The 17,267-nt window shown below is 37.4% G+C and overlaps 1 pseudogene; it reads left to right on the top strand.

Moving 5' to 3' along the window:
* The first annotated feature begins 10,801 nt into the window (after positions 1-10,801).
* Positions 10,802-13,081, top strand: LOC114029710 (annotated as a pseudogene).
* Positions 13,082-17,267: the final 4,186 nt, after the last annotated feature.

The raw sequence follows: 17,267 nt of genomic DNA, 5'->3' as shown, positions 1-17,267 counted from the left end.
GGAGGCGATATTGCCAAGAAGTAGTTCTTGGGATTGTTGTGATGCTCATCTGAGACAGAAACAAGAGCTGAAAGGAGGTGGGGGTTGGAGATAGGAGTGGGTCATGGGGTTAGGGTAGAGAGGAAAGAGGAGACGGGAATGTAGCCTTATCGATGCCAGATCTGGCTTCTGGAAAGAGAAGGGAAGAAAGGTGATTCAGGTCTTCCATGCCTGCCAAATATTTCTTATCACCTATATCTTGGAGATTGCTGGTAAAGTCAGGGTGGGAGGGAGGGAAGGAAGGAGGTGACTGGGAGAGGAGGGTGCAAAGGACTTACTAGGTTTTAGGAGTGAAGGGTGGGTAGTGGAGGGTAGATGCTGAAAGAATACACTAAGGAGGAGCTGTTGTGTAAACAGCCTATGCCTCACTGGGTTGCTAGGGTCAAGTTTCTTGATGTGTGGCTTCTTGTTGAGTTAGGAGGACTGAACAAGTGAGCAGAGTGGACTAGGGGAGGAAAAAGGTTTTTCTGTGACTTGTGAGGTAACCTGAACTTTTTTCATGGGTTGGGGGAAGGGTAGCTACAGTGTAAGCCTCTACAACATGTGGAGAGCCTGACGGGCCCTGCCTGATCTGGGTAAATAGTCCCATCATGCCCAGTGCAGAGCAAGGATTAGAGGGGTGGCAGGTATAATTGTGGCATTGCTCCTAGCTGTGCTTCGCAAGCGATTCGATGAAAGTGAGAGATCTTGGCCCCAACCATCTTTGGCCTTAATGACATTTTCTCCCTCTCTGTTTAGGGGAGACTGGCAGAATGGATCTGATTCTGGATGCTTAGAAATCTAGGCCCCCCCCAAAAAAAGAAATCTAGGCCTCAGTCAGGATGCAAGGAGAAAGGATGTCCCTTCACCCCAAGACCTCCACCCCTTACTTTGTAGTCTTGTATATTGATCACAGGGTTAGGAGTCAGAAACCTAAGTCTTCCTTGGTCCTCCCCACAATAGGCTACGTGACTTTGGGTGAATCATTCAACATCTCAGACTTCAGTTTCCCAAGCTGGAAAGTGAGGGCAAGGCTAAAAATGAAAATGAAAATAATGATGATGATGATGATGATGATGATGATGATGTTGATGATGATGATGATGATGATGATGATGATGATAATAATTGGCCACTCACCAGGGCAGAAAACAGAGGTTGTTATGAAGATTTGAAAGAGGCAACAGGAAACAGAGCTGGCTGACAACCCTCTACCCAATATATAATAACTCTCTGCCTATGAATGTGCTGGACCCTGAGACCAAGGACTCAGACATTTTTTAATCTAGCTGCCTATTCCACCTAGGCAGGTGGGTGGCATCGTGGACAGAGTGTCAGATTTGGTGTCAGGAAGATCAGAGTCTGAATCCCACCATAGACCTGCATGAACCTGGGCGTGTTACTCAATCTCTCTCAGCCTTAGTTTTCTTCTCTGTAAAATGGGGATAATAATTGCACCTGTATCATAGGATTGTTGTGAGGATCAAATGAGCTAACACATGTAAATTGCTTTGCAAACCTTAATGCTACATACAAATGCTAACTGCTATTATTGCTGTTGTTACCCCTCTCTATCCTATCTTGGGTTCGGAGAAGAGGAAATATGGACCTCCCATGGTGGTGCTGGGACACACAGCCAGGATACTGAAAAAAACAAGGACAGAATAAGGCAGCTGAAGGGGACATGGCTGGGGCAGGGGGTGTGAGACTTAATAGAGAATGTAAATGTAAGGCAGAATTTGGAAGGCGGGGACGAGGGAAGGACTATCTGGATGGGAGAAACAGCCAACATAAAATCAGGAGAGGTTGAGAGATGGGCGAAGGGAACCAGGAACATCTTCGGGCATCTAAAGCGGGGGGACAAAATGGTAGAGAGCCTGTGGAGGAGCCTAAGTCATGGAGTGTGGATTTGATTTAAGTGATGATTGAATAGTGGTGTAAAGGAGCCCCGAAGAGGAAAGAGCCTCGGCACTTACCACAGAACTCCACAATGTTCTGATAAGGTTTCCTCCATAGTCTTTAGATTATAAACACCTCCACTCCCTGTTCTGCTGGGTTAAAGCCTCTGGCCAGAACTGCTACCAGCCTCTCCCCAGCTTCCTTGACATAATAAATAATAATAGTAATAACAACTAACATTTATATAGAGCTTACTAATGTGCCAGATACTGCGCTAAGTGCTTTACAATTATTACCTCATTTGGTTATTATTCCCCTTTTACAGATGAGGAAATTGAGGCAAACTGATATCTAGCTTCACCTAGTTCTGCTGGGAAGGGTGAGGAACTAAACCTAATCTGAATGAGGCAAAATAGGTTCATTTTCATTCATTGAACATTTATTAAGCCCTCTGAGTAGTACCTTGCTTCACACTTTGGGAACAGAACATTTAGATAAAACAACTTGGCTCTCAGGAGCTTACAATTTTGCAAATGTCTAAGACACAGAGATAATACCCAACATTGCATGATAAGTTTATTAGAGAGTTATAAAATGAAGTACTATGGGCAATTGGAAGAAGGAAGTCACAGAGAAGATCAGGGGAGGCTTAATGGAGGAGGTGGAATTTTAGTTATACTTCAAAAATACACAGGAATTCAGAAGATAAGGGAATTTTAAACTTTGGCAATAGGGTGTTCTAGACTAGTTTTAGGAGGAAGTAGCCAGGGCGTCCATTGCTTTTTTTAAGATTACAAGCTGCTGAGTTTCTTGGCAGACTCCTCTGATCTTTACTGCTGGAGAGACTAAGACTGGCGGATCTCGAGTTCAGGAGTTTTGAGCTGCCATAGGACTAAAGCATAAAGACCCATACCAATATGGTGAGCCTCCAGGAGTGGAGAACCACCAGGCTGCTGAAGGAGGGATAAATTGACCCAGGTCAGAAGGTTAAATCTTGCATGCCAATCAGTATTGGGAGCCAGCCCATGAGGGTCCACTGCACTGCCAGCCTGGGCAACACAGGAAGTTCCAGCACAAAAAAAAAAAAAAAAAAAACAAACAAACCCTAAAACCAAAAAAACATACTAAGAGGCTTCTAGGCAAGATGACTTTATGAAAGGTTGTATAAGAGCCCAGCTTCCCTACACATAGCCTAGAAAATATCTGAAAAGGGACTCAGATAACAAAAATAAAAAAGAAACATCTGAACCAGAACTGAACAAAAAGATGGTCAGAAGCTGATGGAGGTTGGAAGAGGTATCGCTCTAAGGGAGGTCAGTATAAGACCCAGCAAATGGTACAAAACCAACAGGCTTTCTGAAAGGGGGTAATCCAAGGGGTTTGCAAGCCAGCATAAACTCAAGTAAGATCAAGTACATCTAATAACGCCATTATTACCACCTTGTCAGAGCTGAAACAACCCTCACTGTCGAATGAACTTGAAACACATCCTCTGAGCAAAAGGGGAGTATTTTGAAAGTGGCCCACCTCTATTTAGCCTGGGTTTGATTCTGATTCTGCATCAGCCCAGAATAATAGAATAGAGAACTTTTAAACATTCCTGATGAAAAAACCAGAGCTGAGAAAAAGCTCTTAAATGAAAACACAGAAGTCAAGAAAAACCTAGAAAACTGTGAATATATCTGATTTTTTATTATTTTGAATTATTTAGAATTTTGTTATTCTGAACTTGGAAAATACTGATTTTGTTTTTACTTTGACAAATACCAAATGTTTATGTTAAACATTTCCAAATAAAAAAAGAAAAAAGATTGCATATGAAATCATAAGCCTCTAATATGAGCAATTTGTTTTTTCAAGCAAGTTAACCTCAAAGCTGTCCTGTTTTTCTGCATCTCCCTCTGAATACCCTTCTCTTCGGTACATTTTTAAAAATGCTTCAGTGATTCTCTTTTCTTTCTTTTCTTCTTTTTTTGGGACATCACTTGCACCCCTCTGCCCACAAATGCCCCATAATTTTTTTCAAAACTCTCATTTGTGGAAAGAAAAATGAGCATGGTCAAGTAGCAAAGATCCAAATATTAGCTTTATCCAAAAAGATATCTCTCATTCTGCCTTTCTAGTCCATTACCACTCTGTTAGGAGGTGGGTAGTATCATCCATCCTCTGAAGTCATGATTGTTCAATGCATTGATCAGATTTCTTAAGTCTCTCAAAGTTGTATTTTATAATATTGTAGCTATTATAAAATTTATTCTCCTGATTCTGATCACTTTACTTTGTATTAATTCATATTAGTCCTTCCAGGTTTCTTTGAATCTGTCCCTTTCACCATTTCTTATGGTATAATAATATTCCATTCTATTCATTCATATTTTATCATTTTTGTAGTCATTCCACATTTGAGATACCCCTTTATTTTCCATTTCTTTGCTACAACAAAAAATGATGCTATAGATATATATATTTTTTTACCTATGTGACCATTCCCTTTGTGTCTGATCTCCAAGAGGTATGAGTCTAGTTGTGGTATCATTGGGTCAAAAAGTATGTGTAGGTTTGTGACTTGGATATAATTCTGAACTGCTCTCTAAAATTTTATGATTGGACCAATTAATACCTCCACCAATAATATATTAATGTGCCTTCCTTCCCACAACCTCTCCAACAAGTGCCATTTTCTTTTTTTGTCAGCTTTCCCAATCTGATAGGTATGAGGTAGAATCTCAGAATTGTTTTACTTTTCATTATCTTATTATTAATGATTTGGAACATTTTTTCATTAAGTTGTTCATAGCTTGGCTTTCTCCCCTTGAGAAATGCCTATTCATATCCTTTGGCCATCTATCTATTGGCTCTTGTTCTTATATATTTGAATCTGTTCCCTATATATCATATATCAGACCATTTTGAGAGAAATGTGCTGCAAAGATTTTTTTGAAAGTTAAATATTTCCCCTTTAATTTTACCTGTATTGAACTATTTCCATTTCAAGCACAAGTTTTTTTAATTTTATGTTAGTACACTTGTCCATTTTATTTCCTACTATCCTCCCCATTCCTTGTCTGGTCATGAATTCTTCTCCAATCCATCGCTGCAAAAGCTATTTCTTTCTCTGCTTCTCTAATTTATGATGTTCCCTTTTATATATGAGTCATTTATCCATCCTTTTAGAGCTTACTGTGGAATATGTTATTATATGGTGGTCTAAAAATAATTTCTTTTAAACCATTTTCCAGTTTCCCCAGCACTTTTTGTTGAATTCTGAGTGTTTGTCCCAGTAGCTGGGGTCTTTGAAATTTATCAAATATTAACCTATACAGTTCTTTTGTTTCTAAATATTATTTACCTAATCTGTTCAATGGAATACCATTTTTTGAGGCAGTACCAGATAGTTTTGATGATATAGCATGGCTTGAAATCTCATACTTTCTTCTAATTTTTTTCATTACTTCCCTGGAGATTTTTTTACCTCAAGATGAATTTGACTATTATTTTTTTTCCTAGCTCTGTAAATTAATCCTTTGGCAGTTGTAGTGATATGGCATTGACTAGGGATAGAGATTGGACTTGTGATTTCATTGATTTAGGGAACTCCCAGATGACGAAACTCAATCTAACACTGATGCAGGTTAACACTTTCTCTATAGTTTATAAAATTGCCAAGGGCACTGAGATATGGAACTGAATGTGTAAGGTATTTTGGGAATTATTGGGGTTTTTAATATATTGGCATGACCTAAAAATGATTAATTAATATTTCTGCAATTATTTAGACCTGTCAGTTTCTGTAAAGAATATGTTGTAGTTGTATTCACATATTTCCTCTGCATGTGTGTATGTGTGTACGTGTGCGTGCATGTCTTGGACACATTCTGTATTTATTTTTAATAAAATTTCTCTATGTCTTCCTGCCGCATTTTTTGTTTTTTTTGTTTGCCATATAGAAAAAAGCTTCTAATTTATGTGGACTTATATTGTAGACTATTAAGATGGTTAAGTTATTGTTTCAACTAATTTCAGTTGAATCTTTGGAGTTCTTTAAATAAGCTATCATATTGTCTGCAGAAAGTTACATAGTTTCATCTTTTCTTTGCCTGTGCTTATTCCCTTAATTAATGTTTTTCTTGTCTTATTGCTGTAGCTGGCATTTCTAGCACTCTACCAAATAATAGTGGTGATAGTAGACATACTTACTTTACCTATGACTTAATGGAAAGACTTTTAGCATTTTCTTATTATACATAATGTTGACTCTGAGTTTTAAATAGCTTTCTCACCAGCTCTTCATTTCCCACCAGCTGCTCTGCTTGGTTTAGACTCCATGAATACATTATGCTTTCCCTCAGGAGAATCTAATCACCAGAAAGCTCATCATCACAATATTGCTTCAGTTTTGGGGTTCAACACCTCCTCACTACCCTCAGTTGCCTGTTCCCTCTGATTGGAGGACAGAGGCTAGCACAAAAATCTCCCCATGCCTGTCTTTATAGAGGGCTCAGAATTTCCAGCCAATTCTTAATTTCCCACTGGCTTCTCTGCTTAGTTTTGACTCTACCAATCTCATGCTACTCCTACTCAGGTACCGTTAGTGCCCTTCCCTTTACAATTTCCTTTTTCGTATTGTCTTCTCCCAATAGATTGTAAGTTCCTTAAGGGCAGAGACTATTTTTCTTTTTTTGTATCTCTAGCACTTAGCATAGTGCCTGGCACACAGTAGGCACTCAATAAATGTTTATTGATGTATTGACTATACTATGTATACTATTAAATAAAGGCCCTTTTATTCCTATGCTTTTTAGTAATGTTTTTTTTTAATGTGTATTGTTAAAAGTTAAAAGTTTTTGTTAAAAAGCTTTTTGTTAAAAGTTTTTTGTTAAAAGTTTTTCCTACCTCTATAATTTTAATTGCCTCATGATTTTTATTGTTTTTTATTATTAATATGATCTATTATGCTTATAATTTTCCTCTATTGAACCAACCTTACATTTCTGGTCTAAATCCAACTTGGTCATGGTGAATTATCTTTTAAATATGTTGTAGCCTCTTTGCCAATATCTTATTTAATATTTTCACATCAATATTTATTAAGAATGTTGGTCTATAGTAGTTTCTCTGTTTTTTCTCTCCAGGTTTTTCTTTTGAGAGTTCACTTGCAACTTTCTTTTCTTAAAATTTTTTTTAAATTTAAATTTAAATTAAATTCTTTTTAAAAATTTCTTTTTCTGAAATTGGATTACTTAAATTCTCTATTCCTCATTCTTTTAACCTGAGTATTTTGTATTTTTGTAAATTTTTATCTACTTCATATAAATTATCAGCCTAGTTGACATACAGTTGGGCAAAATAATTTCTGGTAACTCCTTTTCATCTTTATTGATTCTGAATATTTGTTTTTCATGGTAAATAGTATCTATCTAAAACCAAGGGTTAACATTATATGTAATGGAGGCCTTTCCTATAAGACCAAGGGTAAGCCAAGAATATTCATTATCACCACCTATAGTGATAGGAGTTATAGTTATAGTGATAAGACAAGAAAAAGAAATTGAGGAAATAAACATAAATAAAAAGGAAACTATCACTTTTGCAGAAAATGTGATGGTCTATTTAGAGAACATTAAAGATTCAACTAAAAATCAACTGAAACAATAACCAGCAAAATTGCACAATTTAAAATAAATCCACATAAATCATTGGCTTTTCTTTATACAACTAACAAAACCCAAGAAAATGATATAGAAAGAATAATTTTCAAAATAACTCCAGAATATATAAAATATTTGAGAATTTGCCTACAAAGAGCCAAACAGAAACAATATGAATTCAGTTACAAAATACTCTTTCTAGCAAAAAGCTAGACCTAAATAATTGAAGACATATTAATTACTCATGAGTAGACCAAATCAATATAATAAAAATGGCAATAATATCTAAATTAATTTATATATTCAGTGCTGTACCAGTTAAACGTCAAAAGAAATGCTTTACAGAACTAGAAATAATAACAACAAAATTCACCGTGGATATCAAAAAGTCAAGAATCTCAAGGGAAATAATGAAAAAAAAAATTCAGAAGGAAGATGTCCTGGCAGTGAAGACCTCAAATCATACTACAAAAAAGTAAGCATCAAAACTGTTTGGTATTAGGTTAAAAAATAATAAAAAAAATAGAAAAGATGATAAGTGGAAAATAGTTGCTTATAGCATTCAGAAACAAACCAAAATGCAGCATGTTAGATAAATCCAAACTGGGGTAAGAACTCATTAATCAACAAAATTGCTGGGAAAATCAGTCTGGCAGAAATTAAGTTTAGAAAGTATTTCATACAACATGCCAAGATAAGCTCCAAATAAATAAATAACCTAGAATGTAAAAAGGTGCAGCAAAAACAAATGAGGGAATTAAAGAAGGAAATATCTTTTGCAACTATGAATTGAAGAAAAAAATTCATGACCAGATAAGGAATACAGGAATCACAAAAGATAAAAAAAATATAATTTTGATTACATAAAATTTTTAAAGTTTTAGACAAACAAAATAAACAAGTATTTATGAAATGTTTATTATATACCAAGTACTATGCTAAATATTGAGGATACAAAGAAAATATAAAATTATAAACAGTGCCTGCCCTTCAGAAATATACAAGCTAAATACAGAGTAGATGGAAGGTGACTTTAGAGGGGCTGGCACTAGCAATTGAAGGGACCAGGAAAGACCTCCTAAAGGATATGGCAATTGGAATGAGTAAATTACTTTAAGAATCTAAGGAGCCTAGAGTCAGAAGTTGAGGGTGAAAATATTCCAGGCACAGTAAATGGCAATGTAAAGACATGGAGATGGAGGGAGGTCATATGCCAAGAACAGCACATAGACTTGCATAGCTGAATCATGAAGTGTGTAGAGGCGCACAGAATACAAGAAGATTGGAAAGGTAGGAAGAGGCCATGTTGTGAGGTGCTTTAAATGTCAAGCAAAAGACTGTCAAACATTTTACACATCCAGTTTGAGATGTCCAAAAAGCAGTAGGTGGTGAGGGACTGGAGCTTAGCAGAGAGATTGGGGCTAGATAAATAGATTTGGGAATCATCTGCCTAGAGATGATAATTGTACCCATGAGAGCTAATGAGAACTCCAAATGATAGAGTACAGAGAAGAAAAAGAAGAATGCCTAGAAGTGAACCCATATGAATAGGCAATTCTCAAAAGAAGAAACTCAAGCTATTAACAATTATTTGCCATTTTATTTTAATAGTATTTTATTTTTTCCAGTTACATGTAAAAATAAGTTATAACATTCATTCTTTTAAACTTTTGATTTCCAAATTTCTTCTCTTCTCTCCTTCCTTTTTCCCCTTCCACAAATGGCAAGCAATATGATATACATCATATATGTGCAATCATGTAAAACATATTTCCATATTAGTCGTGTTGTGAAAGAAGAAACAGACCAAAAGGAAAAAAATATGAAAAAAAAGTGAAAATAATATGCTTCAATCTGCATTCAGATTCTATAAGTTCTTTCTCTAGATGTGGATAGCGTTTTCCATCATGAGTCCTTTGAATTGTCTTGGATCATTGTATTGCTGAGAAGAGTTAACTCATTCATAGTTGATCATCACATAATGTTGCTGTTACTGAGTCTCAGCTGGAGCCTCACTTGATTCCTGTTTGGGTTTTAATGGCTCAGAGTGAGTGTAAATAGAAACTGTTTCTGTTTTGGCCAGAAACCCTGGGGGTCTTCCCCTCCCAGATTGATTGGTTTTGCTCATTTCACTTTTCATCAGTTCATGTAAGTCTTCCCAGGTTTTTCTACAAGCATCCTGCTCATCATTTCTTACAGCACAATAACACATTCATATACCACAACTTGTTCAGCCGTTCCCCAGTTGATGGGCATCGCTTCAATTTCCATTTTTTTGCCACCACAAAAAGCTGCTATGAATATTTTTGACACGTGGGTTCTTTTCCCTTTTCTCATGATCTCTTTGAAAAAAAAATAATAAAAAATAAAAGATAAAAACTGGGCAGCTAGGTGGTGCAGCAGATAGAGCAACAGCCTTGGATTCAAATCTGGCCTCAGACACATACTCAGACACTTACTAGCTATGTGAGCCTGGGCAAGTCACTTAACCCCATTGCCTAGCCCACCCCCCCAAAAATGATCTCTTTGGGATACAGACCTAGAAGTGATGATATTGCAGGGTCAAAGGGTATGCACAGTTTGATTGCCCTTTGGTCATGGTCTCCCACTGCAATTGGGCCTATCTCCAGCCAGCCTGATCTATATCTTGCCACTGGACCCAGATGGCTCAGGAGGAGAGAGTGAGGCTGGTGACTTTACACAGCTCTCCCTCCACTTCAATCTGATTCACTTGGAAATCATGACATCACCTTCCTGATTTCATTGGTCCTCTTTGAGAATGAGGGACAAACAACAACAAATAACAGCCTTTAGGCATAGTTCCAAATTGCTCTCCAGAATGGTTAGATCAGTTCAAAATTCCACCAAAAGTATCAATAACTATTTGAAAAAATGCAAGCTCCTCCCCTAGGAAGGATGTGTTAAATGTTTAAAAATTGGCTTTCAGGAAAAAAAAAAAGTATTCAGGACACACTTAAATTTAATCTTCATTAATTAACATTTTCTCCATTGCTTTCTTAATTCTAGATAATCAACAAAACATTAAATCAAGCCTTGATTTGTAGCATTTGCCAATTTCCAAAGTGTCAATGCTCACCTAGAAATTTAATAATTGACTCTTGCAAGTCAGTCTGAGCTGACTCCAGCAACACCCCTGGCTGGACTTCTCTGCCTCTAAGTGCCTAACCACCTTCTTCATGTCTTAAGCATTTAAATTTGCCACCTCAAAGTTGGCCATGGATGAGGATGCCCTCTTTGTTGGCAATGGCTCCAAAATGTGCAAAACTGGATTTGCAGGAGATGATGTTCCTCAGACTGTCTTCCACTCCATTATTAGGCATGGTGAGTATCAGTCAGAAAGACAGTTACCTGGGGACAGAGGAGTACTCTGTCCCTAAAAGAACCCTATTGAAAATAGTATTGTCACCAACTGGGACAGCATGGAGATAATGAACTCTGTGTGGCCCCTGAAGATTATACTATGCTGCTCACAGAAATCCCCATGAACCTCAAAGCCAACAGAGAAAAGATGGCATGAATCACGTTCAAGATTTGTATCATCCCCAAGCACTTCACCATCCACACTGTGTTGTCCCTGTACGTCTCTGGTAATACCTCTAGTGATGATATGATCTACACTGTTCCCATCTATGGTTATGCCCTTCCACCTGCTATCTCCCATCTGTAACCTAACTGACTACCTCATAAAGATCCTGACTAGGAGAGGCTATGAAATCACTACCTCAGATGAGAGAAAAATTGTGCATGATGCCAAGGAGAAGCTATTACATTGCTCTAGACCAGAGTTTCCCAAAGTGTGTCTGAGGACTGTTGGGGACCCCTCAAGATTCTTGGTCTGAGAGGTCAAAATTATTTTCGTTATTTTCAAAGATATTATTTACCTATTAAAATATTCCTTTCTTTTCCAAATACATATCTGTTTGAGGATGGATTTTCTTCATATATTTCAACCAAAACAAATATCACAACAGATTGAATGTAGAAGCAGATAAGAGAATACATAGGTCTTCTAGTAAACTAGACATTAAAGAGATTTGCAAAAATATGTAAAATAATGCCATTTTCTTATAAATTTTTTGTTTTGGAAAATATAGTTATTAATCATTAAAAATGTTATTTGTATGTAACCTGGGCTTCTGGGCATGCCCAGTTCTGACATGGAGCCTCCTTGGTCAGGGGATGGAGTGGGAGGGGTGTCACTTTTGAGCATGGCCAGTTTATCTAACATGGAGCCCACTGAGTCTCTTACCATATGGGTAGAGGTAGCCTCCTTTGATTAGCTGCTTGTGCCTTTAAAACTGGTGAGCATGAACCATTCACCCTATTTTTCTACCATCTTTTTGGCTATGCCCTTCAGTGACATCTATCTACTATGCCCAGTAGTACATGGATGCTTTTCACTGAACCAGTGAAAGGGAAAGAACTTGCCTTTTCTTGCTTATCCCTTTTATCCCAGCTCCAAGACATGGGTCTAGTGGTACTTGTTTCTGTTTTGTGTTTTTGTCCTCAGTTTCAAATGCAGGAGGTTATTATTCCCACAGGATCTGGGAGTTCAAGTCATGGTGATCTTGGAGCCAGGATTACAGGCAGGGTGGTGCAGTCAGCTAGGCTGGTAGGGAAGCCCTGAGAGGCCAGAGTGTCTAGGACTCTAGCCCAATAGGAATTTTGGACTTAGAAATAGGACTGTGCTCACTGAAAACCAAGTTGTCATGAATCCAATACCCCTCTACTCCCCAGAAACTGAGATGGTGCAGGAGGGAAGATTATGCCTCCAAACGTTGTGGGATATGTTAAGGGTGTAAGTTTGTATATTTGCATTTATACCTTTGGAAGTACATGTCTTTTGTAAACAGTCCTGCATCACGCATATTAATACATAATACATTTATTTATTAATAATGAATTAATAAATATTTTTAAATTATATCAGTTTTAATTTCTAACATAATAAGTATCAATAGATATGATCCACATAAACAATGGCTCTTTGGGGGAGGTTTTTGATAATTTCTAAGAGTATAATGGGGTCCTGAGACCAGAAAGTTTTAAAACTGCTGCACTAGACTTTGAAAAAGGGATGGCCACCACTGCACCTAGCTCTTCTGTGGAAGAGAGCTATGAGCTCCCTGACTGTCGGGTTATCACCATTGGCAAAAAGGCTCAGGTCCCCAGAAACTCTCCTCCAACCATCTCTATTAGGCAGTAAATCCTGTGATAGCCATGAAAATACCTTCAACTCAATCATGAAGGGTGATGTTGACATCTATAAGGATCCAAAAGCCACCAGGTACCCAGAATACAGAAGAAGATTGCAGTCCCATGGCCCAGCACAATGAAAATCAAGATCATTGCCTTCCTTGAGTGCATGAACTCTGTCTGGATTGGAGAGGGTGGCAAGTACAACATGCTGGCCCTCCCTGTGTACTTTCTAGCAGATATGAGTCAGCAAGTATGATGAATCTTGGCCCTGCATTGTTCACCAAAAATTCTTCTAAAATGGACTAGGTTTTTTTGTTTTTGTTTTTCTTGTCAAAGGGTATGACATGATAAGTGTCCCAAAAGAGATGAGATTGGTGTGACTGTTTTTTTTGTTTTGTTTTGTTTTGTTTTGGCATTTGACTCAGGATCTAAAAATTGGAACAATGAAGGTGATGAGCAGTCTAAGTATGTTGGAGGCAAACATCCTCAAAGTTCTATAGTGCATCTTCAAGACTCTGATTTTGCATTTGTTTTCTTAAATTAAAAAAAAATAGTCCAAACATTGTATAATGCAGTGCTATTACTTGACTCTATGAAGGCTGCCCTGCTCTACAAAAGGAGTTAATTACATAAATCCAGACAAGGAAGGAAGGAGGTGTGTGTGTTGCGGGGGTGGGGGGGGGAATGTAGGATTGCTTACGTGTTAATTATATAATCCTAAATCAAACAAACAACTTTTTGTATCTTCTGCCTTAATTCTTGTTCCTTTAAAAATGCTCAGAGCCATAATGGCCCCCTCCATTCTCTCTGTCTCCCAACAAAGAGATAAATAAAGTTTTTTAACAATCTCACTAGGAGTTCAATAAGATTGGTGCCAGTACTTGAGGGAGAGGAGGAGCTTTATCTGTTTACCAGCTTCAGACCATTTCAAATAAAAGTGTACATATTATTTTGTTTTATTTTTATTTTTTCAATTTTTTTTTGCTTTTTGGTGAGGCAATTGGGGTTAAGTGACTTGCCCAGGGTCACACAGTTAGTAAATGTCAAGTGCCAAGGCCGGATTTGAACTCAGGTCCTCCTGACTCCAGGGTAGGTGCTCTATCTACTGTGCCACCTAGCTGCCCCCAAAATGTACATATTAAAGGAAAAAAAGGTCCAAATCACAAATAATAAGAGAAATGCAAACAAAAACAACCTTGAGTTTCCATCTTATACTCATTAGATGTTCATCTTATGCCCATTTGAGCAAAATAGCAACTGGGGCTGTAGGAAAATAGGCATACTAATGCATTGTTGGTAGAGCTATGAAGTAAGTAGTCCATCCATTCTGGAAAGGAATTTGAAACTATACCCCAAAGTCATATTAGTCATACACCCCAACAAGACTTTTTTTTTAAGAAGGGAGAAAAGACATGTGTGTATAAAAATGTTTAAAAAATATTTCATTGCTGCCAAGAATGATGGATCTCCATCAATTGAGAAATGACTGAACGCATGGTATGTGAATATAATACAATTTTATTATCATGAGAAATGATGAAAATGACAGATTCAGAGAAACCTGGGAAGATTTGTATGAACTGATACAGAGTGAAGTAAGCAGAACCAGGAGAACAAATTATACAATGAATACAACATTGTACAGGAAAATAAGCATGAAAGACTTCAGAACCAAAAGGACTAGGAATAGAGCAGCCAAAAACAAGAAAGAAAAAAGGTCATTTAAGCATTTTTTTTAATGCACAGAAGAAAAGGCCAAAAAGAATTCCAGACAAACAGGATAGCTTTGAAAGTTACACACTGAATTTATTATAGATTTTAAAAGAAAAGCAATCTGTATTAATAGAGATTCATGTTTCACATACAATCCTCTTTTTCAGTTCTACTCTGGGTATGGAAATGCTCATTTTCTTTGCGGTTTGTTAAGTTCAGACTAAAAATAAACACGTTTTAAAAAATACACAGAAGAGAATGGAGGGAAATTAAGAAGAAACATAGGACAAGCTAGGATATAGATCCTTGGAAATACCATGTTAAACTTAATATATACTTTTTAAAAAGTTATTCAAAATAGAGACTCACAAAGTAATACATATAAATATGTATGTATGTGCAGGTATTTTGGTAAATGTTTAACAATCAACTCTTTAGAGGAAAAATTGCATGCACAACACATTTTTTAAGTTTAATTGGTATTATTAAGTTTTTCTCCATCATTTTCTTAAGTCTAGACACTCAAAAAACCCAATAATTTTGTTTATTGAAACAGGCAAAGATAAAGATAAACATGAGACTTGAATATGAAAAACATTAAGAAAGCAGGCAAGAAAGACAAAGCAAAGACTGTCTAGAGGCAGCTGAATGGCAAAGTGGACTTAGCATCCTCCTGGACCTAGAGTCTGGAAGACCTGAATTTATATCCGGCCTCAGACACTTCCTAGCTGTATGACCCTGGGCAAGTCATTTAACCTCTGCCTCAGTTTCCTCAACTATAAAGTAGGGATAATAAATAGCACCTTACTCCCAGAGTTGTTGTGAGGATCAAATGAGATAATATTTGTAAAGTATTTAGCACAGTGCCTGGCGTATAGTAAAAGCTTAAAAGTGTTTCCTTCCTTCCTAAAAGAGAGGAGTGAAGGAGCAATTGTCCATCATGGAGATCCTAATGCTGCTTGCCCACTCCCCCTTAGACTGCTAGCAATGTCAACACAATCCTCCTCTTACTCTCCTCAAAGGTAGAAATTGCAGCCTCTCTTGGAGACAGTGTGCCAGATCTCAGATCAGATATCTGTCCATGCCACACACAAGCCAGTAGATCTATATTAGGCAACTACACACACACACACACACACACACACACACACACACTCATACACACACATGCTCATACACACACATATACCTGAGAAATACCAAAGAAAAATTGTTCTTTTTCCAAAGGACTCTAAGGTACAACAGAATAATTTGGTGTGGGAGTCAGAACTAAAGACCCTAAATGCCAGACTCAAAGTTTGTATTGTATCCTAAAGGCTGCCCTGAAGGTTTTTTTTTTAAAGGGTAGTTATGTGGCCAGAACTGTGCATTAGAATAATTTTTTGGCAACAGTATAGAGGTTGGATTGAAGGGAAGAGAGAATGGAGTCAGGGAGACTAAGAGGTTATTCCATTAGCCCAAGCATGCTATTGTAGCCCCTGGACTCCCACTAGTGTGCTTCCCACTTACATAAAATCAGTCTCCACAACACCATTAACTTTCAAAAATAAAATATTTACTTAATGATAAGACAAAAGCAAAATTAATCATAACTTCACAGTTACTGAGTATAAAGAAAATTCAGGAATAATCAAAATGTCACAGTCCACCCATGGGTCTGAATCAATGTATTTGGTATCCATGGTGGAGAGTGAGCACATACTCATAAAAACTACACACATGACTGGGGAAACTTGTGTGCTCAGGTCAGCTCACGTATCTGGACTGCAGACCTTGGTGTCCTTGGTCTCTCCAGAAACAGCCTGCACCACATAAAGCCACTTTTCTGCTAGCTGCTCCCCTTCTAGTCCTTAGCACTTTACTACTGAGCAAATCTGCTCCTCTTCTGCTCTCAAGCTAATGAAGTAGTGACAGACTTTTAACTCATAGTCAATAGGGTGTGGTGAAAGTCTTATACCACTGTAGCAACAAGCAAGAAAACTGTAAAATTCCCTAACTTGGCTCTCCAGACAATGTAGACAAGCTTAGCCACCATTCTGCTTTGCCCAATCAGTCCCCAGCCTCTTCTCATATTAAACAGATGCAAAGTCTGTTTTTTTCCCTGCTGCTGCTTCTTCTTCTCAAATTAGAAAGGACAGTAGAGAACATCTGGCATCTTTGATTTTTTCCCTTCCAAAAATTATAAGCTCAAATTGCAGCGGAATTCAGCTCTCTCCTAATGAATTTCCCAGCAGCTGCTCTAGCCTTTCCTTTAGCCAATCTGCTAAGCAGTGCATCTCTTCTAATCAGCAGGATCCTAGCAAAGCATTGACACAGTCCTATCAGCTTACTTTCCTCCTGGCTTCTTCAAACTTAGCTACTTCACAACACTCCCAAAGCCTTAAATCAGAGCTTTCTGGTAGTCAGTGATTGATTTTTACTCTTGTGAGATAAAAGTCATGAAAGAGCACCTACTGTATGCCAGGCACTGTGATAAGCATTTACAAATGTTATCTTATTTGATCACAAAACCCCCTGTTTCTGTCATTTATGAACCCAACAATCCTTATTTAATCTTCCCATAATCTCTAAACAGTTATTCAATTTAAAATTTTGTCAGTTATAACCTCTAAAATTCCTAAACTAGTCACTTACCATGTTACCTAAGACATTAGGTTACCATGGTTACCTAAGACATTTCTCTGCCTTCAAACAGGTCTTCTCAATATATTCATTAGGGAGATTCTCTACCTGGTCCTCCCAACATCTATTTCTCCCCAAAATTTTATT

This window comes from Vombatus ursinus, unplaced genomic scaffold (assembly GCF_900497805.2).
Source record: "Vombatus ursinus unplaced genomic scaffold, bare-nosed wombat genome assembly UNPS02014941.1, whole genome shotgun sequence".
In the NCBI taxonomy this organism is placed as follows: domain Eukaryota; kingdom Metazoa; phylum Chordata; class Mammalia; order Diprotodontia; family Vombatidae; genus Vombatus; species Vombatus ursinus.
The sequence above is the reverse complement of the archived record's forward strand: the minus strand, read 5'-3'. Positions and strand labels throughout refer to the sequence as shown.